Raw genomic sequence first — 7,605 nt, 5'->3', positions numbered from 1 at the left:
GAATCAAACAAAGAAAGAAAAAAGGAAAGAATTGCTTTATTTGAAACTTCCCTTCTATACTTCCCTGAAGAAATAAGGCGACTGTTGGAAAATTCATTTGGGCAGAATAAACATAATGAAGGAGAAAAAAGAAACACTGAGGAAAAGGTTATCTCAGTGCCTGAGTAGCAAAACTCATTTTTCTCTTCTCAATAAATCATTCTGTCTAATTGTTTTCCTGATTCAGTGGCGTTCATGTGGACATAGAGGTGGTGACTCCTATGTTTTTAATACTCCCTCAGGAGTGAGAAAGGAAACCTGCCCCACATTCTGCCATAGATGCCATCTGGTTGCATTCTGTGGCTCTGCCTGAAGAGCCCTCATTGACTTTCCAGCTCGACTGTGGAAAGCAAGAGCCAAGGGTTGCTAGTGAGTAGACCTCTATTCACATGTAAACTCCGAGTTTCGGGACAACCTATTTTCTTACTCCTAAATCTATTACATTGGTTCACCTTTTAGCCCTTCGAGCTCTCTAACTTTGGTCTGCAAACTTTAGTTGTTAAACATCCAGAGGAGAAGCTTAATGATATTATTGCCCTGTAACAGAGGCCGTTAAGCTTAACATCACTCTGTCTGAATGTCAAACACGTTAGAAATAAAATAGAACTGCAATTTTCCAACAACCACAGATATTCTAAAATTTAAATCCCTATACAATGTTAAAAAACAATCACACAATTTTATAATGAAATTTAGAAATCAAACCATATATAAAATTGTAGCAGGACAATCTTATGCAATTTTATTTTCCTTGTCTCTTGTTTACTTTTAATTCCTTATTTTTTAAAAAAACATTTATTTTAAAGAAAGGGAAGGAATATATATATATATATATATATATATATATATATATACTTTCTCTTAGTTCACTAAGAATAAAAGTTTGTATTAATGGTCTAGACAAGATATGTCTGCATTTTGTCCTCTGAATAACTACTATGAAGACAACAATATGCAATATATTAATTATTGTAACTACCCTACTAATCTGTTTTGCAAGTGTTTCATTGCTATTTTATTTTTTCCTCATTAAAATGAATGAAAATTACAGAAAAAGAGTATAGCAATAATTAATATGACATTAGAAGTAGCACGCATTTAGAAGCCCCAAATGACAGGTTCTTTAAGCTTGGTTTTAGTATTACATATTGTTGTCTGCAACAGAGTTGCTTATTCACAGATATCAGCATATAGAGTTAGTCAGGGTAAGAATTCTACAAATTAACTGTTATTTTCAAAGACTTGATGGAAGTTCTTTAGACCATTACTTTAACTATCTTATTTATATAAATGTATAGTTTTGCCCTCATATTTTGTATGTGGCTGTCCCTCCAAAGTCTCATGTGAATCATGGAGCCATCAGAGCAGTGCCTGGCTTGAGGGATCAGGCCAGAGGACCAGGGTGGTACATGAGGGCTGGGGTCAGAGAGGCACAAACCTTTAAACTGACAGCATGTGCCTAACACTCCCCCCAACTCCCCCACCCCTGCTGTGGGGTCTTGCTGTGTAATTCAGGCTGCTTTAAACTATGAAATCTCCAGTAACTGTGAGCTAAATAAGCTGTTCATTCTTTAAGCTTGAGTGTTGTGTATTGTCCCAGCAACAAGAGAAGAGTAACTAAGACTGCCCTTACCATATTTCCTAACTTTTCTCCTTTCTCTCTCTCTTTGTTGTTTGTCTACTCCTTAAGTTCTTTCTTTCCATTTCTCTAACTGCAGTGGAATACCCATCTCTGACAAAACAAAACAAAATAAAACAGAGGGATATATATAATTGGTCAGGATAGGTATATAGCTGTTTTCCCTCAGTTCATTCATTGTGAAGAAAGGTTTACAGTAATATTGTTTTAGACAATATATCATGTCTGCATCTTGTCCTCTGAATAACTACTACAAAGACAATATGCAGCATATCAATTATTGTAACTGTCCTACTAACTTGTTTTAAAACTATTTCACTGCTATTTTTTCTCATTAAAATGAGAAAAAAAACTTGACAGCAAGCAACAGTAACTAATAAATAAATAAATAAATAAATAAATAAAGCTATGACATTTTGGAGGGAAAATGACCTTGGATTTGGGCATGCTGTTCTCCCCATAGAATACAGGGAGCCTTCCTGCCTTTGCATTCTTATTGCTTAAACAAGCATTAATTTACTACTAGCAAAACAGAGAGGCAGCATCATTTTGAGTTATTATAAAATGTTACAAAAGAGCAATGCATTACCTTTATGTATTACTGTATATGCCAAGCCTAGAATTATGTTTTCCACATTTATTTTTATTGCCTCACTTGAACCAAAAACTTAATAAATCACTTAGCATAATGTAAATCTTGCTAATTTATTTGTGCTGCTAGAAAGTTACATAGCAGCCTACAGGCGAAATCTCATTGGTAATCATAGCCTTAAATATGCTTTAAATTTAAAGGGAAATTCTCCTTTGAAACACCCTCTTATGTTTCCCTTTATTGTACACACTTTACCTGGGGAACAGGTCTGACAGGACACTAGAATCTAATAAGGAAAAAAATGTCAGAAGCAGTCAAGAGATTTATTGTAGACATTTTGAGGAGGTTCCTCCTCAGGGTTCTCTTTATCAAACCAAATTTTCCACATTCTCTCATTTCTGATATATGAAAATAGCATGGGATAAGAGATGTGTCACATCACATAAAATCTTTCAGTAGCAGTTCACAGGTAGTATTCATCAAACCTGGTCATTTAAGTAGTATTGCAAACTACATGTCTTTACTACATTTTTATGTCACATTCTAATGTCAAAACATCTGACACTCTAAAATAAAAGATGATATGTTGCACAGTCAGCCTGTACTAACACCAGCCTACTGTTCCAAAGAAGTAACTGTCTCCTGTGTTTCCATTTAACATATACATTTTATCTGGGCCACAGAATCATTCTAAAATGATTCACAAAGGGGCCAGGGAGATCGCTCAGTAGAATAAGTGCTTGCTTAGTAAGCACAAGGGCCTGAGTTCAAACCCCAGTTCTGAAAAAAAAAATTAAATTAAAAAAATAAAATTATTCACAAGAGCAATGCTATACATTTATGTTATATCTTATATGCCAGACTAAGAATCATGGTTTTCTCACGTACTTGTTTCCCCACTTGAACCACAAGAGCATAATAAATCACTTAGCCCAATATACAGTTAGCCTAGCATACTATTACAAAGTAGGAGCAGTCCTTGGATGCTTGACTTCTTCTACATCTTCATGGTAAAGAATTTGCTAAATAAATAAATAAATAAATAAATACAGACTCATTTCTTTATTTTAAAGAAGTTTCATTTTCCCCAATAAAATTCTCTCTTGATTAAGAAACAAACTTTACTCATTCATGTGTCTTCATTCCTCAGAACCACTCTTGACAAAGAAGACTGTATTTCAGAACATGTTTTTATTGAATAAACAAGTTTTTTGTCAAGACTCTGTTAACAATTTAGAGTAAACTGAGATATATCATATAATACTATCATCAAACAAATAATAAGACACATGCTACCTGCAGGTAATTGGCAATTAGTAAAAACACACAGTGCATTATCTCCTGGAGCTAAAAAATAAAAAATAAAAAATACAGGGGCAAGCATAAGAAAATATTTGAGCAAACAACATCTACAGATAAATACAATCTTATATTCTCCAAGGTGTCCTTTTGGTTGAAGTCTTGTGCTTATTTACTGTGGTCTAATCAAAAAAATATCATTCCATGTTCATATTTAGAAAATATCATGTTAGAATAAATAGCTAAGCATTTCAATCATTAAAGATTATGCCACATGGGAAGATGTTAGATATGTTATAGATTCCAGAAAGCAGCAATTCCAATAACAGACTGTCTTCTAGGAAACCTCACTGGGGAAAATAAAAGTTCTGTTCTCTCTCTCTCTCTCTCTCTCTCTCTCTCTCTCTCTCTCTCTCTCTCTTTCTCCCCTCTTAAGTTAAAAATAAAGGTTTCACTAACAATATTGCATCAAGGGAAAGAACAAAGACCACAGTTCTCTGCCTTCTGTTTGAGTAGGCCAACCCCCACTGATTGAACAGTTGTGGTGGTCAGGATTCTAGCAGACTCTGAACTTTTTTTTTAACTAATTATTAACTTTACTGAAAATCAATAATAATTACATAGCAACTTAAAAATTATAGACAAATATTGAAATGTGAAAGATACAAGATGTAGATAGAATAAATTATAGAAAAATATTTCTGAAATGAAACATGACATAAGATTAATAATAGATTGCACATTGTAAAAAAAATTACAAAGTTAAATGACTATGAAAATAAAATTGTCTAAAATAAGCATGAAAAAGAGTTTGCAGTTCAGTCATATAAGTTTTTTTGCCAAAGTCAAGAAACTTATATTCATTTAATTAGAATTTTCAAAATAGAAAGGGGTAGGCAGTACATATTTAAAGATTTAAAATTTCTGATTTAGTTAAAATTATAGCACCACATTTCCAAGAAAAATGAAAAGAAATATGAATAAAATCATGCCAAGATACAAAAAAATGAAATTGCCCAAAACTCATTGTAAACAAAAAATCATTAAAGTGTATACATAGTGTGTTAGTTGATACATTGTGTCAATTTGGCTGAATCAGCTCCAGCAGCATGTGGGCGTAGCCCTGCAGGTGGGCAGGGCCCAGGAATTGAGAAAGGCAGGAAGCCGCCCTGCCTGGTTTCCTGCAGCCCCACCCGGCTTCCGTGGAGAAGTCCCTGTCTTTGGAGGAGCTTGATCTTGGCAGCTGGGCCACTTTGGAGGAGCTCCTATCTTCACTGTGGAGTGCTGGTCTTCGAAGTCAGCGCAGAAGGAAGAGAGAGGCTTGATGGACGCCACTGCAGCTGCTGCTCCTCCTCTGCTCCTCATTGTTTTCTGCTCCATGAACTGCTGTTGTTTGCCTTGGAGCCAGTGGAATATGGACTGAACCCTCCAGTAACTGTGAGCTAAATGAACCTTTCTTTCCTTCATTTTGAGTGTCGGGTATTTGTCCTAGCAACAAGTAAAAAGTAACTAAGACAGAATTTGGTACCAGAGGAGTGGGGTCATTGCTGTGGCTATACCTGACAATGCGGATTGCAAGCTTTTGGGACTGGCTTATGGGAAGAGATAGGAAAGGTTCGGAGATGTATCCTACATGTGAAGCGCTGGAACACTTCAGCTGTTCTGTATGGGAGATCCTGGTCAGAGCTCAGAAGACCAGAAGGTTGATAGAAGGCCGGCCTGTAAAGACCAGGCTGGGGAGGTTTCTGCTGGGAAGAAGGACAACATTGGTTGTTGGACTGCGGATGATTTGTGTTATGGGTTGGCAGAAGGCTTGTCTGCATTTTACTCATGTCCAGAGACTTTGCCTGAGATTGAGTTTAAGCCTGGCGGACTGATCAATGTGGCAAAAGATATTTCAAAGCAGCCAAATACTGGGGCAGTGGCATGGTTGTTGTTGGGGGCTTTTTAGCCAGATTCATGTTAAGAATGAAGAGCAAAAAGCCCAAAAGGATGATTTAAGATGTTGTGAGTTTGACCAGAAAGGAAGCACCAGGAAGGCTGTGAACTGTGAAGACAGAGCTGAGAGGATCTCCATTGCTGAGAAGGAACAGGAGAGTGGAAAAGATGTCCTGAGCGCATCACAGGAGGTGGAAGTTTCTTGCCCTTTGCAGCCTCAGAATCACAAGGGTGAAGAACTTTGCTTTGGGAAGAAAGCTTCAGAGCCCCATGTTCCAGAATGGAGGCAGCAGCCACACCAGGTTCCAGAATGGAGGTGGCGGTCACACCAGATTACAGAAAGGTGCCAACAGAGAATTTGTTTCTCAGAATCAGAGTCAGAATGCTCAGCAATCCAGGTACTCGACCCCTACAGCCAAGAGAGAGGAAAACCTGGCTTCTGCTCCAGCTGGCAGCAGCCCTTGGCATCATCCCCGTGGCCTTGGTGGTTGTAGGTGCATGAGGAATGCAGGTGTTCTGAGGTTTAGAAGGCTTCCACCCAGATTTCAGAAGAAGGACTGGGAGGCCAGGCAGTGTGCCCCTGAGAGGGCAGTGTGTGAAGCTGTGAGAGAGAAGCCTACTCAGTGGAAACCTCAGAAGTTTGAAAAAGCCAGGAATGTGGATGGTCTAAGAAAAGCTGCAAGAAGGGAGCAAAGCAGGCCTGAGAGAAAAGCCGTAGGAGCTACCCGCAGAAGTGCCTTAGGGGTGAAGCCACAAAGGGCTTTTGGAGCTCACAATCCATTACAGGGTGCTTTGAATGGTCCACAGGGAACTACAGGACTTAACATTTGCCCTTCTGGACCTTGGACTTGTTTTGGTCCCAATTGTTTGTATCCTGCTGTGTATTCCTTTTGGAATGGCAATGCTTATCTTGTGCCTGTGAATGTTACAAGTGTTTAACTTTTCATTTGTAGAGGGGCTCACAGCTAAGAGTTTTCCTTAGATTTTGGAAGCATGGGACTTGGACTTTTCAGTGTTGCTGAAACTGGTAGGACTTTGGCAACTCTTAGAGATGGACTAAAATGTCTTTTGCATAAAAGGTTGTGCATGAGTCTTTGGAGGGCCATGGGTAGCATGTCATGGTTCTAATGTAATGCAATGTTCAATTTGTAAAATGTTTAAGCGTGTCTGTGTACCTGGAAATTGGCTTAAAAAAAAGTGTATGTCTAGTTGCCAAGTTGACAAGGGGTGGATTGTGTTAGTTGATACAATGTGTCAACTGGGCTGAATCAGCTCCACCGGGCCACTTTGGAGGAGCTCAGATCTTCACTGTGGAGCGCTGGTCTTCGCAGTCAGCGTAGAAGGAAGAGAGAGGCTTGATGGATGCCGCTGCAGCTGCTGCTCCTCCTTTGCTCTTCATTGTTTTCTGCCACATGAACTGCTGTTGTTTGCCTTGGAGCCAGCGGAATATGGACTGAACCCTCCAGTAACTGTGAGCTAAGTAAACCTTTCTTTCCTTCATTTTGAGTGTTGGGTATTTGGCCTGGCAATGAGTAAAAAGTAACTAAGACACATAGAAAAAGAAAAAAAAAAAAACAGTAGCTATGGAAGAACTAAATTAAATGGCATCTTACTCCACATTAGAAAAAAAAAAAGAAGAAGAACAAGTGGGTAAGAAACTTATTTATTCAAAGTACTGAAATAGAAAAAGATCTGTCTTCGTTACATTTTTTACTTTGCAAACATACTTTTGAAAACTAAAAGTAAAATATCTTCCAGTTATAAAAACTTGAAATATTCTATTACCTCCAGATGCAGCATATACAAAATAAGAAACAACATAATCCAGAAGGCAAGAGAAGGTGCTATATGGTCCTGGATAAAGAACAAGAGCTCCCAAAATAGCAGTTATGCAGGACTACATAAAATATAATTATATTAGATGAATCCATTTAAAATGTCATTGAATATTTCCACAAAAAAGTAACAATGTTTTTTCAGGTTACATAACATTTTGTCATATTTATATGTGTGTGGGTGAAAGACAAGGAAGAACTAACATAAAGTCAATGGAAAATGGAAATATAGGAAGAAAATATCATACCACATCTTATAAGAT

The sequence above is a fragment of the Octodon degus genome, unplaced genomic scaffold, assembly GCF_000260255.1.
Source record: "Octodon degus isolate 3935 unplaced genomic scaffold, OctDeg1.0 scaffold00473, whole genome shotgun sequence".
Taxonomy (NCBI): Eukaryota; Metazoa; Chordata; class Mammalia; order Rodentia; family Octodontidae; genus Octodon; species Octodon degus.
The sequence above is the reverse complement of the archived record's forward strand: the minus strand, read 5'-3'. Positions refer to the sequence as shown.